The sequence below is a fragment of the Rhinolophus sinicus genome, linkage group LG12 (genome assembly GCF_036562045.2).
Source record: "Rhinolophus sinicus isolate RSC01 linkage group LG12, ASM3656204v1, whole genome shotgun sequence".
NCBI lineage: Eukaryota > Metazoa > Chordata > Mammalia > Chiroptera > Rhinolophidae > Rhinolophus > Rhinolophus sinicus.
Window position 1 is genome coordinate 22,046,024 of NC_133761.1, and position 21,287 is coordinate 22,067,310.

At 33.2% G+C, this 21,287-nt stretch overlaps 1 long non-coding RNA gene across 1 annotated transcript; it reads right to left on the reverse strand.

Annotated features, from left to right (window-relative positions):
- Positions 1 to 3,855: 3,855 nt before the first annotated feature.
- Positions 3,856 to 21,075, reverse strand: LOC141567870 (uncharacterized). Its single transcript, XR_012490807.1, has 3 exons — positions 20,959 to 21,075; positions 4,789 to 4,948; positions 3,856 to 4,100 (listed from the first exon to the last, which is right to left on the reverse strand). It is a non-coding gene; the product is annotated as an uncharacterized LOC141567870 (long non-coding RNA).
- Between the last annotated feature and the right edge of the window lie 212 nt (positions 21,076 to 21,287).

Below are 21,287 nucleotides of genomic sequence, written 5' to 3' on the forward strand. Positions count from 1 at the left end.
TTCAGTCATGTTCATAATGGCTTATTAAAGCATTTCTATCATTTCTGGTTTAAATCTTTGTCACATACAAAGATTTGTACACATACTGTACAAGTATTGGCATCTATTGTTGTCATCTTTCTTCATTAAGTTTGGAATCTTATTTGTTTTTGGCATGATGAGTGATTTTTAACTGAGGCCTGGTATTTAAATATTATATTCTGAGACTATAGATCTTAGTAATTTTTTTTTTGTTTTATCTGGATTTCCTTGACAATACAATAGTTGAGGATGATAGGATGTCACTCCCTGACTGTCAGGTTCCCCATTCAGCTTGTGTTGACACCAGAGGGGACTCCACATGCCAGATGGGTAGAAGTGGCTGTTCTGGCTCCTCACATGGTCTCCACTGACCCTATAGTGGGGGGTAGCCTCATTACTACTAGGAAATAGTGAAAGGCCTGACTTTCCTTTACACCTCTTTCCCTACCACCCAGTAGATAGGGGAGGGGCACCTCATTACTGCTGAGTGGGATTCCAGGCTCCCCCTCTTGTCTCTACTAACACTGCAGTGGCAGGCTTTCTAGTGGCTAGCAGGGATAAAATTTTTGTCTTCCTACATCACCTTGTCTGACACCATCCTGGTTGAAGTAAGTGTTGGGGCTTCTCATTCCAACCCCTTGAGTATGGAAGTCTAGGTTTCTCACTCAGCCTTGCCAGTATGGGAGGGGGTGGCAACTCGGTGTTTTCTCTAGTGTTTGGCTAGAGAAAAACAGTTATTGTTTAAATGTCTCTTGTCTTGCTTGGATGCTACATTTCTGATCCTTTGGATATAGACAGTAGGCTTTTGTTTGAGTTTCTTTTGTTTCTATTGGTGTTTCTGGGTTACCAACTTCTCTAGGTCAAAGTCTGAGATATACAAAGAAAACAAACAAACAAAAAGAAACAGAAATCACAAGGCTGTTATCCCTTGAGTCCCAAGGTCTCTATGATATCTGCCATGTTCTTTGCGCATTCTTTGTTTAATATATAATTATCAGGATTTTGAGTTGTACTTAACAGGAAGAATAAGGTGTTGGATGAGGTAATCAAGATGATATGACTGCCAGTTGACCCTCGAGCTGACCTGGGCTGTTGCAGGCTCCTCATCCACTCCCCTGACTTTGGAATGTAAGCTCTGCCCACTGTTTCCAAAGTGGGAACTGTTCCAAGGACACAATCTTGAGAGCCTAAGGTGTTTTTGAGACCATCTGGACAGTATATGTAACTGCCCCTAACTAAGGCCTCTATGTAAACTTTTAAGCTTTGGCAGGAGATCTCCTCCTCTTTTGGCCATTCAAGACAAGCCTCATAATTAAGCTCCATTTCTTATTAAACCTGCTACCTGCCAATCTGGAATGTTCTGCCTCTTTCTTTCATCTTTCCCTGCCCTCTCTGTATGAGGCCAGTTTGTGAATCAATAAAGTACTCCATCTTCTGAGAACTATTATTTTATTCTTGTAAGTGGTAAATATTTCAAGGCCAAAATTTATTAACTAGGTTTGGGGGTACTAATGCTACTGAGCTGTGAGTCAGTTTCATAGCGTCTGTTGTTATATAATCCTCAGGAAACTTTATCATCTTGACAGTCAACAAGATATAATGGTCTTCATTATTTGTCACTGTTTATCAATACCACTTTAAAATTTTACTTTCTTTTTGCTCTTATGACTTCACATTATTCTCATTTTTCTTGAGAAATGCATTTCCCCCAAATGCCTCATTCAGTGTTGCTCATTTGTCTTTAGAAATAAAGAGTATTTGAAAATGATAGTTTCGAAATGTTTCTAATGAAATTTAGTTACTAATATTGAAGACATTCTAATTTTCTTGGATCATCTGACATATTTTTACAGATGGTATGAATGGCATCGTCTTCTGAAGGTCAACCATAGCATATTGTTGTTGCATAAAGTTCTATCTTCAATATCAAAGGTATTCCAAAAGACTTAATTCCAACTCCATCACCTTATTACCTTCATATACTTTTCTATTAAGTGGCCAGGATGTTCTAGCAAAATGAACTTTAGACATCCTAGCTCATTATAATACCCTTTCATGGATCTACCCTGTTTTGAAGAATATTTTCACTTAGTATAATACCCTCAGGGTCCATCCGTGTTGTCACAAAAGGCAAGATTTCATTATTTTTTATGGCTGAATAATATTCTATTGTGTATATGTACCACTTCTTCTTCATCTAATCATCTATTCATGGGCACCTAGCTTGCTTCCATATCTCGGCTATTGTAAACAACACTGTAGCGAACATACAGGTCCATATATGCTTTTGAATTAGTGCTTTGGATTTCTTTGGATAAATACCCAGAAGTGGACTTGCTGGGTCATGAGGTAGTTCTATTTTTAATTTTTTGAGGACCCTTCATACTGTTTTCCATAGTGGGCTGCACCAATTTGCAATCCCAACAGTGCACAACAGTTCTCTTTTGTCCACATTCTCAACAATACTGTTTGTAGATTTATTGATGGTAACCATTCTGACAGGTATGAAGTAATATCTCATTGCAGTTTTAGTTTGTATTTGTAAACTAGATTTATTCTCTCTTTTGTACTCTACATCCCTTTTTCTCTAGCTTGATGTGTGTTTCATTCTTTCTGTCAAATATATTTCAATTAAAAAATGTTTTGCATGTGTGTGACCAAAGACACACGGGAAGATGGCATGAATCTTTCAACTGTAGGTACTTGAAAGCATAGTGTTTAGGAACTGGGAAGCAAGTTTAGGTAGTTGGAAGCATAGTGTTTGGAAGCTATAGAAAGCCATCACACACACACACACAACTTCAATTCTATTAAGAGATGAACTGATTTCCAGAAAATTATTTCTTGTGATTGATATGTCTACCTGGATGAGGAAATCTCAACCTCTGAGGGTTGCTAATACGTGTCTGCTAACATTCTCCTCATTCAATACTAAAATACATTGCTGTCTTGATACATATGCCTGAAGGAAGATATCAGGGCATTTAACACGTTTTTTGTTTGTTTGTTTGTTTGTTGTTAATTCAATCCCATTATCAATGTACCAAATATTAACAGAATTGTTTTTTTTTTAAATACCACTTGTGTAGAATGTACAGAGCCTTCACTTCTGCCATTAAATCTATGAAAGCCCCTGTTTCCCCAGTTGAGTATTTCAGTAGAAATTAGGGGAAAAAAATACTTAGATTCTTCTGCTTATGTCATTATCTTGCTCAGAACTCTGTAGACTTATTTCAATTGTTAAAGAGTATTGTTTTTTAAAAAAAAAACTGCCTTGTTTTGGAGAATATTTTCACAGAAGACATTTGCTTGTCCTCTTACTTCCCTCCTTATTTTTCATGTTCAGATTTAATAAGGTCACGTTGAAACTCACAAATCCTCAGCCAGTTAGATTCTGCCCTGAAGGCTGACCTTGTGTATTCTAAAAAATGAAATAACTAGAATATAAATTTATATTTGCATAATGCATTAATGGTGACACATTTACACAGCTTGTCCACTATCTGAATTGGTAAGAGACAAAATAACTTAGAATTTTAACCAATATTTTTCTTATTTGAAGCACACACAATTTCTAGCAATTTTCCTCTGAATCAGTTCCTGCGCTATATATTTGTAATTTCAGTAAAGTTTACTCTATAGTCTCTGAAATTACCCAAAGCACAAATAAGAATGTGATCATGTTTATATGCCTCAACAAAATTTTCTTCCCAAATCATTGAGGCAGCTGGTAGTGTCACCGGAGGCTCACGGGAATGTCCAAAAAACTCCACCTGGAGAAGTGGTGACCAGGTCCTTGTCTCGGCTCAAGAAAGAACTCAAGGGCGAGACAGATGCAGAAAGTGTAGGGAGTTTATTACAGCAAAAGTACATGCTTGACATGGAAATTTGGGCAAACTCAGAGAGCAAATCGCCTTTAGGAAGTTCTGTTCAGGGGTTATTATCCCTCCCAGGGGAAGGGCTTGGTGACATCTGGTTGTTTTACCGCTGGGCAGGACCCTCTGTTTCCTGGTTTTTCTTCCTTATTTGGTTCCTCCAGATCTATCATGGCATCAGGCACATGATGGGAGTCATAGTAACTGCAATGTAAATAACATTATAATGACATTATAATTAGCTAAAGGTTCGGTCCTGGTGAGGGACGGTCCTGCTGGATAAAACTGGTTCTTGTTTTTCTCTAGCTGCACGTGCCAGAGTCTCTTGTTACTTGTGTAACCAGGGAGGCAGCTTATCTTGCAGCCTGGAGGGGAGGTAGGTCATGCCCCTAGGCTAATCCTGCCTCAGCAGGATCTGATCCTTCTCCTATAAAGAACAAAGCTGTGGAATCTTAAATGTACCTAAACAAAGATACTTTTTTATCAGCCTTACTGAGACATAATAGACATAACGTTTTATGTTTCAGGTGTACAATGTGTTGATTTAATACACTTACATATTCGGAAATAATTACTACCATAAGATTAGTTAACACCTCCATCACCTCACATAATAACCTTTTATTGTTGTGTGAGAACATTTAAGATGTACTCTCTTAGCAATTTTCAAGAATACTATACAGTACTTTTAACTATAGTCATCTTGCTGTACATTAGATCCCTGGAACTTATTCATCTTATAACTGGAAGTTTATACCCTTTGACCAGTAACTCCCAGTTTCCCTCAACCCCCAGCCTCTGGCAATCACCAATCTACTCTCTGCTTCTATGAGTTCAGTCTTTTTAGATTGCACATATTAGTGAGGATATAAGTATTTCTCTGTTCACTTACTTCACTTAGCATAATGCCTTCAACATCCATCTATGTTGAGACAAATGGCAGGATTTTCTTCTTTATTACATCTGAATGCATACATACATACATAGATACATATATTTTCATTCTCACATCTTCTTAGGTTGTTTCCATGTCTTGTATACTGTGAATAAGGCTGCAATGAACATGGGAATGAAGACAGCACTCTGAGATAGTTATTTCATTTCCTTGAGACTTATACCCAAAAGTGGGATTGTGGATCACATAGCAGTTCTGTTTTTAATATTTTGAGGAACATTTTTCCACAGTGGTTGCACCAATTTACATTCCCACAAACAATGTACAGGGGTTCCCTTTTCTCCAAACCCTCACAAAACTTGTCATTTCTTGTTGTTTTGATAATAGCCATTCTGAGAGTTGTAGTTGATATCTCACTGTGATTTTGATTTGCATTTCCCTGATGACTAGTGATGCTGTGTATCTTTTCATTTTCCTGTTGTCCATTTGTACATCTTTGGAGAAATGTCTATTAGGGTCATCTGTCCATTTCTTAATCAGATTGTTGCTTTTTTTACTATTGAGTTGGATATGTTCCTTATATATTTTAAACATTAACTCCTTATCAAATATATGGAGTGCAAATATTTTCTCCCCTTCCATAAGTTACCTTTCCTTCTTGTTGATTATTTTCTTTGCTGTCAGAAACTTTTAGTTTGATGTAGTCCCACTTGTTTATTTTTGCTTTCGTTACCTATGTTTTGGTGTCATATCTAAAGAAATAATTTTAAAATTATTTTAGAAAAAATTACTGTGTGCCACTCTAAGACAAAATGGGAAAGGTGAATGAAGTATTCCTATGTCTTCCTCATATTGAGAGACCAATTTTTCCAAGTCACCTTTTAATTCAAATAAGGTGATATCCAATTTATTTCTCAGTGCACTTCAATGTTATCAATAGTGTTAATGGTGCAACATTTCTTAAGATAGTGCTCTATTATTATCTCTAGTACTACGTTCCAAACTACACTGTGTGTGAGCATATATACAATGAAAATTATCAAAGGTGTTGATCTACTGCCTGGCCAACAGCAATTCAAACATGTGTCCTCACTTCATGGCCTTAGAATCAATGAGATAAGAAGTTCATGCCTTTTTTTTCTTTTATATATGCTGATTAAAGTTCATTTTTTCATATATTTAGCAGTGTTCTACTATTACACTAATGAAAATAAAAGTGCTTCAAGTAATCAAATAATGAACTCATAAATAAGCATAATTTAAAAGTCTTAATTCACTGAGAACACTTTCATCTTGTTATGTTAATAATCTTTAATGAGCGTCATAACTCCTCCAAAGACAACACTGAAAGATATTGGATGATGTGAGGGTTCATAACATCGCACAAATAGAGAGGTACCTGTACTAAATAAAATTGTAGTAATCTTTACAATGTTTAGTAGCTCTTTGTATGTTTATTTCCTATATCAATCTACTGGTTTCCAATTGTGATGAAGTAAAAACCATACCAGCAAAATTTTCCCAGAATTTTTAGAAAGAGTTCCCTTTTCCTTAAAATTTATATTTTTATGTTTTGTTTTCTAAAAATATCTACTATTGGCGTATTCGACAATAGTAAGCCAGTGTTAATGATTTGGTTCATGGTCTTTTTGAAAAACAGGCTTGTCAGTTTACACTAATAATTCTGAAAAATACTATTAAATAGGAAATAAATACATTTTATGCATTTAAAAGGCTTAAAATATAAAAACAAGTGTTTAATTTTTAAAATAAGTAATGCATAGGGACTCTCAAGCTACAGAGGTGTATTCATTGATGTCTTACATTCATTCAATGGAAAAAGATAATGAACCACTTTTAAATAACAAATTTTTACGTACAATGTGAATATACAAGGCTTACCCCTTATAATACTTAAGAATGCATTGTATTCCACAATATGTTTACAAGGACGACAGAAGCTCTGCTTTGCATTTATGTGTTCAGGATAATTTTTTATTGGTTTGTTCTGAAAAAAAAAAAAGGCTATGATTTTATCCCGGCGTCTTATTTGTTCTCATTTACATTATATGTTAAGCCTATTCTATCTCTGTGTTTCAAGCAAAAGGAAAATTAGTTTGTGAATTCAAAACAATAGCAATTATTCGTAGATAAGAAATTAATCAGAGACATACAAAAAAATAGCATCATTATGTTTATTTGTGAATATCAAGAACAGATGAAAGTGGGAGGAACTAGAAAATTTCTAAATATACAGATGTAGATCCTGTTGGTTCTAGAACTACATTTTATAACAAAGTACATTGTTTTTATTCTGTTTTCCCAAAAATAAAGAGTTCATTTGCAAGCTCTGACATTTTGTGTGTGTGTGTGTGTGTGTGTGTGTGTGTGTGTGTGTGTTTCCTGTTCTCTATGTGTCCGTTCACGTTCTCCCAATTCATCGTTGACTGGTGAGGAGCCAATGTGCAATTAAGGGCTGAAAAATAAAACTGCTTGGCCAGGTTCTCCCCTTCTACCCAGTCTTAAAGGAAGTTCTTTGAGCATAATTATGCAATTAGATTACTAAATTAAAATTCTAGATATTAAACTAATGTAGTTAAGAAAACCATGTAAAGTGTATAACCTGTTCTTTAATTTTATATTCACTGCTGAATTGCTTAACGTTTAAAAACTCATGGTTCAGTAATATGGTTCTTTCACTTATCAAAATTCTCTTCCAGAATGACCTCTTTAAGCCCCTTGGCTTTAAATTCCATCTTACATTGATGACTCCAAAATTTCTATCTCAATTCAGGAAGCTGTCTTTTGATCTCTAGTCCCCTATTTCCAAATATTTGACTTTATCCCTTATATGTGTAATCTAAATGTTAATTCTTCCAAAATCGTTCATTTTTCCATTCTGCCAAAACTGGTCTTTCTTCCAGAATTTTCTGTTTCAATAGTGGCACTATCATTTATCTAATCGCTTAATCCAAATAGAATTCATCCTTGATATATACTTACTTTCCTATAACCTCCACAATTTGATTGGCCGACAAGTCCTTTTCAAGGTCTATGTCTAAATTTTTTCAGCTCTTTCCCTCTCCTTATTCAAAAATATTAGCAACCATTCCTGAATTAGTGCTCTTGATTTATTATTAGTAATCATTCTGTAATTATTTTGTTTTATATTCTGGTTTCTTTTTCAATATCAGTTTTCTCTGCGTAGGATATCAGTTCCATGTGGAGAGGAATCTTGCCTCTCTTTTTAATCACTTATAACCCCAAATTATAACCCCAAACTCTGACATCTTCAATTCAAATATAAATTCCACCAAACTATAAAATAGCTTATATATTTGTGTTTCTCCTTTGACTTCTAAGTCATTACTTCCCCAAACTGCATCACACAGGTTAATACATATGTTTTGTTTTTCTTTACATATAATTTTGGTTTAGTTCTCAGATTAGTGAATTAGAAATCTGACTTAAATTTCCAATTGACTATTTTATAGTAGACATTTGTTTAATTACATAACATCTCTAAATATTGCTTTCTTCATCTGTAATACAGTTGTTTTTAAAATGATTGTTTTTGGAAAATACAATAAAACAAAATGGTTGTTTTTAGTATTAAATGAAATAATGTAAAACACTTAGCATGCTCTGTATATCATATATATGGAACAAATGATAGATGATAATAATTATTATTACCTGGGTATTCTATTATGTTGCATATTTTCTTTATCTATACTGTTATTTTATTCCTCTATTGTCCATTGAGATCTATTATTTTCTTCCATAATTAATGAAAATTATTGTGATTATGACAAAATCAATAATTTAATTCCAATTCTTTTGACTGAAAATCCAACTTTTTTTCTCATGGTAGCTTTGCAATGTTGAGTTAATAAACTAATCTTTTAGAGACTTAGATATCTTAATTGTAGCATAGAAAAAAATACTTTCAAATTTTTTGAAAGAATTAAATGTGATGAAATGACATTTAATAAATATATAGTAACTTCACATAACACTAATATGTGTAACATCAGTGTTATGTGAAGTTACTACATGTTTCCTCTCCTCTCAAGGTCATTACTATATATCGTGTTTCCCTGAAAATAAGACCTAACCAATCAGCTCTGTGTCTTTTAGAGCAAAATGTGTCTTCTGAAGCAAAAATTAATATAAGACTTGGTCTTATTTTACTATAATATAAGACTGGGTATAATATAATATAATATAATATAATATAATATAATATAATATAATATAATATAATATAATATAATATAATGTAAATAATATAATACCAGGTCTTATATTAATTTTTGCTCTAAAATACGTGTTAGAATGGATTGTTCAGGTAGGTCTTATTGTCGGGGAAACATGGTATTCCATTGTGATCACTCCTTAGTTGCTATACCAAAGTGATTGTATAGAGATTCTGAATTTGAATGCATTTAATTATTTTCTCTATAAAATCATCATCATTATTATTATTATATGTTTCTCTTTATTGTCTAAGAAAGTATTGCCTTTTTTAAGGATTTTTAATGGTTATTTTTATATAATAATATATTTGGTTGAAAGACCACAACAGTCACAGTATTCTTAATTTTTAAAAAATGCACTATAATGCTCCTTTTAATAATTAAGCTATTTGGTTGAAAGTGACAAATGTTTAATTCAAACTAATGTGTAAAAAGTTTCTTAAATCATTATTGTAATTCACCCCTTCCCTGCTCCCGGCACGTGCACAATTTTGCTTTCTGCAGTTTCAGTGAACTGCAGTCAACCATGGTCCACAAATACTAAATGGAAAATTCTAGAAGTAAAAAAAAAATTATGAGTTTTAAATTGCACATTGTTCTGAGTAGCATGATGAAATCTTGTGCTGTACCTCTCTGTCCTGCCTAACAGGTGAATCACCCCCCTGTCCAGCATATTCACACTGTACAGACTACCCAACAGTTACTCACTTAGTAGCCTTCTTAGTTATCAGATTGACTATCGCAGTATGGCAGTGCTTGTGTTCAAGTAACCCTTACTTTATTTCATAATGACCACAAACCATTCGCATAACTTTTATTACAGTATGATGCTATAACTTTTCTATTTTATTATTACTGTTATTAATCACTTACTATCGCTAATTTATAAATTAAAATGTATCATAGGTATGTAAGTATGTGAAAAAATATATAGTGTATATAGTGTTCAAACCTATCTGTGGTTTCAGGCATCCACTGGGAGTCTTGGAACATATCTCCCATGGATGGGGGGATACTACCGTGTTTCCCCAAAAATAAGACCTAACTTATTAAAATCAAGCCCTAGCATTATTTTTCAGGATGACATCCCCTGAACATAAGCCCTAATGCGTCTTTTGGAGCAAAAATTAATATAAGACCCAGTCTAATTTTCAGGTAATCACGGTATATACTGTATTAAGTTGTCTCCAAGAGTTCAAAGAAAAGACTATGTTCAGTCCTCAATGAATAAGAAAACTGAGAAGTCAAATGACACTGATCCAGTCAATTCATCTGAAGTTTCAGTTCATATTTATGCATCCTTTCAAGTGTCTCTCTTATCTAGATGCTCTTTCATTTCTCTGGTAAGAAAGTAGGAAACCCAACTGCATATATGTTAAAAGCATACAACATGAAAAACATTTCTTTCTTCTTTTTTTTTTTTTAACCAGAATCAAATAAAAAATTCTGTGTTAAAATTCTAGTTTGATCTTTTGACTAAAGTCTCCACCTATGGAAAGGCAGATCCTACAGTTACCACGTGGATGAATTAGACACTAACCTAGAAAAGTAAATACTGAACCATAAAATTCACGGCTCTGTACTTCATATCTATCAGAAGTTTATCACATATTGATTTTTCAAGACTCCGTTCTTTAATTTTTATACCTTACATTCTATACAGTCTACACATTCTTTAATGTTTATACCTTATATTCTATAATTTCAAATGAAATTATAATTTCATTATAAGAAGAAATCAACATGGAGAAGCTATAACAAAATAGCTCTTGCAATCATGTAGGTTGGAGGCTTATTTTCATGGATATGAAAATAAAAGATGATCAGAAAAAAGATAGAAAATGGATGGACATTAGGGCAGTATGCATGGAAAGATAAATAAGAAATGTTATATTTTGTGTGCATGTATAATAATATATTTTCTGATAGAACAATGTGAAAGAACCAATTGCGTACCTTAAAGTTTGACATACTTTAGACATACATTTGAAGAGAAAAATTATATAAATGGCTAGTGAAATATCAGGCTGATAAAGGAACATCAAAGACCTAGGCTATACTACATTATTATATGCACAAAACCCTTTTTACTGTAGTGAGTAAAAAGGAGAGGTAGGGAAAAAATTAGGTGTCTTCAAAGAAATAATGTTCTTGCTGAGATTTAATTTGTAATTCAATATATAATGATTTTCAGAAGATAGAAGCAAATCTTCTAAGAGTAGTAGAATAGCTCTGAACTAGTGATATTTGAATTTACCTGATTTACTGCTATTAGTTAAAGAAACAACATACCAATCAGAAAGAAGAGCAGGGTTAGGTAGAGAAAAGTCTCAGAATAAGAGTGGGAATTCTCTTTCAAACTACATGCTTGTAGTTAAACAAGGTAGGTTAATTACTCATTTAGTGAAGGAAAACCCACATCATGGTGAACCATGTAAGCGAGTATTGTAAGGAATCTATTAAGGATTTGAGTTTTGGTTGGGTAATTTTGGGGAGGACTTAAGGGAGCAGGGTTTTGTTCCAGGTTGAGTGTTGTCAGAAAGCTGGAGAAAGCGTATCATTGTGTATCTCAATATTTTTTATCTATAAGCAGGACAAATTAAAAGAATAAAGTTAATAGAAAAAAACAGCAGTTATTCGCTTAGTGAGAAAGGGAGATGTTTGGTATTTTATGGGTTACATAGTGCCCTTGTCTGAAATAAATGCTTTGTGAAGTTGTTTACCTTCAACAAGACAATAATATGGCTTAGCTATAAGAGTTAAATAAATTTGTAATAACACTGAGGTCTAGATGTGAGCATCAGATCAATTTCCAGAAGTCAGGGACTGTGTTCTTTCTTTATCGAACCCTAATTACATTTTCCAACCATTGTATTCATTTTTTTTCAACAGTCAGAAATTACTAACAGGATCAGGGCATTGTTTTTTAAAATGTGTCGACTTACTTTTCATATTTTTATACGACTTTTCTAAAATTGTTAAAGAGACCAAACAGATGGGATCACAGAGATCAAGTTAATAGGTTTTTAAGAAGCAATTGGTAAAAATATCACATTTTGTAAGTTTATTTCTGGGAGCTGCCATTTTGTGCGTCACATCTTCTAATTACTCATCAGAAAATATATTTTAAAAATATATCTCAATAAATAAATTAGAGATATTATCTTGTTAGGATGGCTTGCTTTGGAATTGGGATAATATGTATTTTACATATATACATTTTAAGTCATAAATCATAGCAACTCCAGGATTAAACTATGTTACAATTTATCTAACTGCATCTCTTTATCCATTAGAAAAGACTAGTGAAATAATCTAAACTACATTAGAATGCTTTGCACTTTTATACCAGTTTAATTGTTCTGATGTCAGCTCTCTATTTGGAATGCCAGTCCCACTCTAGGAGCTCCTGATTTAATTTGCCTGGTTAAGCCGCTGATATCAGTATTTTATTTTTTAATCTATTTAGGTAATTCTAAGATTCAACCAAGGTTAAGAATCCATGCCATAGATTATATGTAATACCATTAATTTATTAGTATTTGTCTACTAATCTGTTGACAGATACGGAGACAAAACCAAATATTAATATTTCTGGTGAAGATAATTAATCAGTCCTCATAAATTATATGTAAAAATATGCTAAGAGCTTAGAAAAAAATGAGAATGACTGTTTCAAATCCAATGTTGCAATGAAGATATCTTAGAGCCCATTTCATGCCATAATGTTCCTTCCTTTGCCCCTCAGATAAAATACAGGTTAATGGTTCTTTTTGGGAAAATGACTGGAATTGGAAAAATGGTTGACCCTAAAAGGGGCAGAATCTGACAGGAATTACATTATTCTTTAATATATCTTTGTTATCCATAAGCTTCCCCACACACAATATTTTCATGTTTTTGTTATTGTTGCCATGATGTTTTAGAACTTGGATTTTTATCAGTTCTTGGAAATAGGTAAGCTGTAATTGCAAACTGCCTTCCAACAAAATATTGTCTTTTTGTCCAACAGAACTTGTAATAACAACATAGACTTCCCATTTTCAGCTAATTTACAACATGAGGTCCTTTTATTTTCTCAGCTCTTGGATGGAGACAAAAAATATTCAATTCATTAAATTACTCTCATTCATTAGGGTCCAGCTGCAAACCCCATCATGTTTTTCTATAGAATGATACTAATCTATTCAGTAGATAAAATAAATTCATGATATTGTTTAACCATTGAGTGAAAGATGCTTTCATTCTTTTGATTTTTTTTTATCCCTCCTTTTGATTGTATTTTGGACATTGATTATTTAGTAGCACGTCTTTCAAAGTATAAATAAGCTTAAGGATCCTAAGAGAAATATAAATATAACAACTTTGCTGTTTGTTAATAAATTTAGCATAACGTTTCATTGTAAGTAAAATAAAAAGACTTGGAGTTTCTATAGTAATACTGAATGTCATTTTCTCTCCGCATTTTTTGCCCATAGTTTGGTTAATATAGTAGTGTAAAAATAATGGATATATTGAGATTGCTGGAGTCATAAAACATTGCAGATTCAAAACACCTTAAATATCATCCATCCCACCCCCTCATTTGATATATGGGGGGGGAAGGTACATAAAGACATGATCAATTGAAAAGGGTGTTCTTCTAACTTTAACACAGAGCTCTAAATAGTGCGTAGAGAACAGGAGCAAAGGCATAAATCAGGCAAATGTAGCCTTGTTCTTTGATTTGAGAATATTTGGAAAAGATATATTAACGCCAACCCACTGTCCTACTTCAGAAACAAATGCAAAATACTTTGCAGAGTTTAGTTCATGCCCCAATTAGACAAACTAGTCAGCTGTGGGAGAACAGTTGAGGATCAAAACTGCTTTGGGCCATGATGAATAATGAGTGAGCGAATGAACTAATTAATAACACCATGACAGTGTAAGTCACTTCACTGGAGCTTAAATTTTGGATGTCAAGAGCTGCACACAGGTGATTAATATTCACTATATAAGGTCAATAAAATTTATTTTTAATATTAGGGAATCCAATTTTACACTTTATAAGCAGAGAAGAAAGGTGAGATTAGAGAAGTTTATAATAACAGAGAAATGATTACAATGCAATATATTATTCTAATAAGAAAAAAATAGTGGATCTCATTATTATAGAAGCAAGATCAAAAGGATATTTTTTTATATATATATTTTACACATAAGACATTTAACAATTATATTGACATGGTGAAATCATGGACTCTACGTAATTGTTTTTTAAGAATAATTTACCACACTTGAGACACATTTATTTATAGGTTGAAAATTTTATATAATGTAGATCTATATTTAAGGTTTCATTCCTTTAATAGAAATATAACTTGAAATTTCACAGTTTTGTTTATTAAGCATTTAGACAATTATTCTTTTTTCTTCTCATTTTCTTTTTACATTTCCTCAATTCCTTGTGCTCCACATCCACCAGATCATTAAGCACATATTACAGTATTTGATCCTGACCTCTTACTATAGTTATGTTTAGGGTGAATATTAAGGAAGTTTCGCAGGCTCTCCTACAGCCTTAGAGTATCTTACTCTCTTCAATTCTCTTTCTATCACTTTATCTTTATTTCTCTCTCTCTCCTTTGCTCATGCTATTTCATTAATTAAAAAAACAACAACAACAACAACAAAAATGAAGCCTAGATGGACATATAACACTGTAGAGCTGAAACATCCAGATAAAAAAATCGTACATTTTATTAATCAGTTCTATATATCTGCATCACGAAAACAAAGTCTCATCTCCCCTAACCAACATTTCACACGTGTGCAGTGTTAGGCAAACCACACAGATGCTGTTCTTTGTCTCTAAGTTATGTTATGAAGTAAAAATTATTTAGCTGCTAAGAGGCAAACAATGGGGCAGTGAGTCACCAGCTAAAAAGCCTAATTGACCATGAACCCTTTAATAATTAAATGATAAACACACCACAAAGAATGTGTATCTATGTCAAATATATTTTTCTAAAAACAGAATTATTAAATATAGTAATTCTTCATATTCTTAAATAATAATTTGGTTGTCCCCTTGAAATGCATAGCAATTACTCTTTGTATAATTTAGTAAATATGCATTGAGAACCATGTATATGACAGGTACTGAATATAATTTCTCAAATTCCTTATTCTCTTTCTTAATAGGCCTCTAGTTTTTCACATCTCCTTTCTTCACCTAAAATACAGAAAAGCCCCATTCCTTTTCTAAAGTTAGCACTTCTAACAGTGACTGTTATCACTTCCTGTTGTAGGCAGGAAGTTAATCTACAAACTCTTCACACTTTTATTTCTAATCAGTCCTTTCAAGTAGTTGCATCTTTTGTGTTTTAAAAGCTTTCTATTGGATCCAAGCTTCACCAATCACCCAATATTGCTACACATTTATGGAATCAAACTAAGCAATAATTCAAGTGTTAAATTATGAATGAAATTTCCATTGGAAAGCAAAGACTTCTCATCAATAATGGATAATGTGTCACTGTTTTTTTGTTTTGTTTTGTTTATGAGATTTGATTTATTTTGATAATATGTGATAGATGGAGTGTGGATACAGAACTGAAAATGGATTGGTAGACACAACTCTATATTTTGACTAGAAGTATTCTTAGCATTATTCTATTAATGTTGGAAGGCAACACGGTATAAGTAAAATTTTGCTTAATTATATAAGTCAGACAATCTCTGTTTCTCTAAATTATTCTAATCCCAGTGAGCTTCTTTTATCAATAGAACAATCCATTTCCTGACCAAATCTTGATTTCTATAATAATGAAATATTTGTATCTTGTGATATTTTCTCCAGATTTATTTAGATATAATTGACATGTGACACTGTATAAGTTTATATATGTGATGATTTGAAACATGTATATATTGTGAAATGTTTACCACAATAAGGTTAGTTACCACACCCTTCACATTACCTGAGTGCTATTTTGTTGTTATTGCTATGATGAGAAAACATTTAAAATTTACTCTCATAGCAAATTTCAAGTATGCAGTATAGTACTATTAACTATAGTCACCATCATGTACATTAGATCCTTGGAACATATTACTCTTATAACTGGAAGTTTGTACTTGTTGACTATCATCTGCCATTTTTCTCCACCCTCCCCCATCCCCTGACAACCACTGTTCTACTCTCTGCTTCTATGATTTAAGCTTGTTAGAGTCCACATGCAAGTGAGACCATACTATATTTGTCTTTATGTCTGATTTATTTTATTCAGTATATTGTTCTCAAAATCCATCCATGTTAATACAAATATTCTCATGGCTGAATAATATTCCAGTGTGTGTGTGTGTGTGTGTGTGTGTGTGTGTGTGAGTACTGAGGGTGCCAAAGCCAAAATATGTATAAATTATAAGAGATGTTATCTATGAGTAAATTACTTTTTGAAGTTGAATTCAACTACAGTAGCAATGTGTAGGTATGACGTTTTCTCAAAAGATGGCATTAATCAAATGAATGCTAGCGTCACCATGTGACAGGCAGGACAGTCAAGGAAAATGGCAGAAGCACAGTTGTCATTTGAGGAGTGCAAAACCATTTTGATCCGGTATTTGAAATTTGAGAACGTTGTGGAAGTACAACGACAATGGAGGTGTGAGTCTGCAACAGAATCTCCAACACGCATTCGTGATAAGTTTGAGACACATGGTACTGTGTGTGATGTGCACAAGGAAAGATCCGGGAGGCTTCACACAAGTCCTGCTTCTTCTGCTATTGTGTTGGAACAGTTTACATCCACACTACAGAAGTCTACGCAATGTTAGCCATAATCAGAAGTGTGTGGACGCAGATGGTAACCACTTTGATCACCTCCTGTAATTGCAGAAGTCAAACGTGACTTGTATTCATGTTTTGTTAACAGTATATATCAAGTATTATAATTTTGATACAGTTTTATCCTTTCTTAAAATGTGTATACATTTTTTTTGCTCCCTCTGTACATGTACCAGGGGTGCCAAAAAATATGCATACAAGTGAACACTTTTGTCAATGTTGCTCAAGCAGTAATTTGCTATAATCAGAAGTGTCTGGATGAATAGAGTTTTCTCCTTTCTTAAAATGTTATACATTTTTGGCATACCAAATATATACATATATATATATATATATATATATATATATATATATATATATGTATATGTATATATGTATATGTATATATGTATACATATATATAATATAAAATAGATTAACAGAAAATTACAAAATTATTACATGTATACGGAGGTTACATAAGAATATGAAATCAGAGGACAGACAACGTATTTAGGGCTTATGTGCCAACTTACCTAAGGTAAACTGGGGTTGAGGTTTGGGACTTCAAAGAGCAGGAAAGAAATTCATGGGGAGATATGAAAACAAATATTTGATTAATAAATATTTGCTGGGCCACTTTTTACAATGGGGCACAGTGAGGCTTTAATGAGACAGGTCTTGTTAGGTGCCTCCGTGTCTATTACACAGTAGTTCATACTAAAGTATTGTTATATATGATGATTTTGCTCTTCCTGGAGCATGTCCTCTATCTAAATTCCTTTTAGACAGTTAAGGGGTATATCGAGGTTTTTCTTGAGTCTTTTCTTTCTTAAAAATAACCACAATCAATATCCCAAAAGACATGTTTTGCGGTAGCAAACTCGACTTCCCTTCAATGCATTAATTCGTCAATACACACTTAGGTTGTTTCCATACTTTGACTGTTGTGGACAAAAAAGGGTTTCTACTGAAAGGAGCCTCACAGGGTGATCTGATAACACTGGGGAGGTCATGGTGGTTAGTCACACCCTGACACATAACTTTTTTTTTTTCAGTAAAGGTTTATCTTTGCCTTAAACAAGCCCTGTTCACTGTTTCTGTGCATCTAGGTTAACAACACACCTTTGAAATAAATGTAACCACCAACAGAAAAACAAATAACCTTGTTAACTATCCTGTAATGCAGTCCCTGCCTTGCTTTCTCCGAGTCTTATGTAATCTTTCTTCTGTTCCCTCCTTAATTTCAAATGTGTAAAATAAACTGCAAAACTGTCACTCTCCAGAGCATTTTATATATTGCTTTCTGGCAATTGTCAGTTTTGGCTGAAACAAACTCATAAAAATTCTCTATAGGTTTGGACATTTCTTACATCGACACTATTGTGAATAATGGTACAGTGAACATGGGACTGCAGATATCTTTTCAATATTCTGTTTTGTATTTATTTCCTTCAGATATATACCCACAAGTAGCATTGCTGGATAATATGTTAGTTCTGTTTTGAATTTCTTGAATTTTTTGTTCTCCATAGTGACTATACCAATTTACATTTCCCCCAGCAGTGCACACAAGGGTTAGGTTTTGGTTTTGTTTGTTTGTTTGTTTGTTTGTTTTTTAACTAAAGGTTATTAGGGTGACAATGGTTAGTAAAATTACATAGGTTTCAGGTGTGTAAATCTGTAATACATCATCTATATATCACATTGTGTTCACCACCCAGAGTCAATTCTCCTTCCGTCACCATGTATTTGACTTGTTTACCCTCTTCTACCAACACCCTCTCCCCTTACCCTCTGGTAACCATTAAACTATTGTCAGTGTCTATGAATTTTTGTTTCTTGATTTGTTTGTCTTGTTCCTTTGTTGTTTTCACTTTTATATCCTACATATCAGTGAAATCATATGGTTCTTGACTTTTTCTGTCTGACTTATTTCTCTTAGCATAATAATCTCAAGTTCCATCTATGTTGTTGCAAATGGCACTATTTCATCTTTTCTTATGGCCCCTGTACAAAAATTAACTCAAAATGGATCAAAGCGTTAGTTTTTAGTTCATATCTTCACCAGATTTGTTGTCTCTTGTCTTTCTGATAATAGTCATTCTAAGAGGTATAAGGTGATATCTCATTGTGGTTTGGATTTATATTTCCCTCTACTTAAGTGCCTTTTCATGTACCTGTTAGCCATTTGTATGTTTTCCTTAAAAAACAAACAAACAAAATAAACAAATAAGATCTCTCTCTCTCTCTCTCTCATATATATATATATATATATATATATATATATATATATATATATATATATATTCAGGTCTATATATCTATTCAGGCCCATTTTTAATGTGTTTTTTTTTTAATTTTACAGGTAACCCCCGCATAACACGGGGGTTACCTAAAAATGCTGTGCTATGTGAATCAATGTTATACGAAACGAAGAACTAGTACAAAAAAACAGGATTAGTTTCCAAAAATTAAAAAAAAACAAAAACGTATACTATTATGTTTTTATAATTAAGAGAAATGTCTCTATTAAAGCAATTTTCGCCAAAAGAAAAACATATTAATATGTATTAAATGTTTTCTTTGTCATCACTACTAAGCTGTTATTATGTTCCGTGTCGTTCAAGGATTTCCCTAATTTTGAATGAGATATCTTTTGCTCTTAAAAGCTCTTATTATGCTCTGTGTTTTCGGGGATTTCTCTAATTCTCAAATCATGTTAGAGTGACAGCGTGTTCTAGGACGCCATGTTGTGTGAGGGTTTTCCTCAATTCTCGAACCGTGTTAGAGTGAAACCGTGTTATAGAAGTGCCGTGTTATACGAGGGTTACCTGTGTTTATTTATTTTTTGCTACTGAGTTGTATCAGTTTCTATTTATTTTGGATATTAGTCCCTTAACAGATATATGATTTACAAATATTTTTCCCCTTTTATAGGTTGCCTTTTCATTTTGTTGATTGTTTCTTTTCCTGTGCAAAAGCTATTTCGCTTGATGTAGTTCCATGTATTGATTTTTGCTTTTGTTGCTTGTGTTTTTGGTGCCACAAAAAAAACATTCCTTGCTAAGGCCAAGGTCAAGAAACTTTTTCTGTCTCTCTCTTTTTTTTTTTTTTTAGCAGCTTTCTGGTTCCATTTCTTACATTTAAGTCTTTAATCTAGTTTAAGTTAGTTTTTGTGAGTAGTACATGATAAGGGTCCAACTTCATTCTTTTGCATGTGAATATCCATGTTCCACAATGTCATTCATTGAAGAGATTATCCTTTCCCTGTTCAATATTCCTGACTCCCTATAAAATATTCATTAACCATATATATGAGGGTTATTTCTGGGCTCTTTAAAAATTGGCTCAAAATAGATCATAGATTTAAATATAAAACAAAATAATGTAACTTTTAGATATAAGATAGGATATTCATTATGACCCAGGACTAAGTGAATAATCCTTAGACATAATACCAGAAATTTAATACATAAAATAAATTGATATTAGATTCCATCAATATTAAAAACCCATACTCTGAGAAAGACTCTGTTAAGAGGATTAAAAGACAAGCTACAAACTAGGAGAAACTATTTGTAAAGCATATATCTGTCAAAAATCTAGAACATACAAAGAACTCTCAAAATTTAACAATAAAAGAGCAAACAATACAATTAGAATATGACAAAAGATATGAATAGACATTTCACCAAAGAAGATGTACTGATGATAAGTAAGCATATGAAAAGAGATTCAATATCGTGAGATATTAGAGAAATGCAAATTGAAACCATAAGGAGATATCATTATATGCTTATTACGTAGTATAACTGCACATGAACTTTGTTTCTTTAGCATGCGTTCTGCTTTCATCCAAGCTCACTTTGTTTATCCTGACAAAACTATGACTCACCTTCATTCTTGCCACCAGAACCTCTTACCTATGCATGTGCTGTATGTTCCCTCCTTTTAATCATTAAGCCCTTAGGGCATTAGGTTCTGGTCACCAAACTCACTTAACAAAGCTTCAGGTCTATCAACCATGACCAAGAAACAAACAAACTAACTAAAAACTCAAACTAGAATAAGGTTTTAGTAAAACAAAGATAACACCTTGGCCTCAGTGATGTTTCAGCTCCAGACTCGTGATAGTGGAACAATCCCACGGACCGCATCCCCAGGGAACCGGACAGCACACTGCCATGATTGACATCAGGACCTGAAGCTAAAACTTCCTGCCTTAGCCCGAACCAATCAGTAGAGCCCCCAGCTCCAGCTCCCATAGTAACCATGATGAATGATTTTTCCCTTATATAACCCAGCCAGAGAGGCCAATAGGGAGCCAGGTTTCTGAGAACGCTGGCTCACCTGTGTCTCCCAACTTGGTGCCAACTCCTTAAATAAACAAGACTTTCTTGGCTGCAAACTCCTTCTTGTATGTT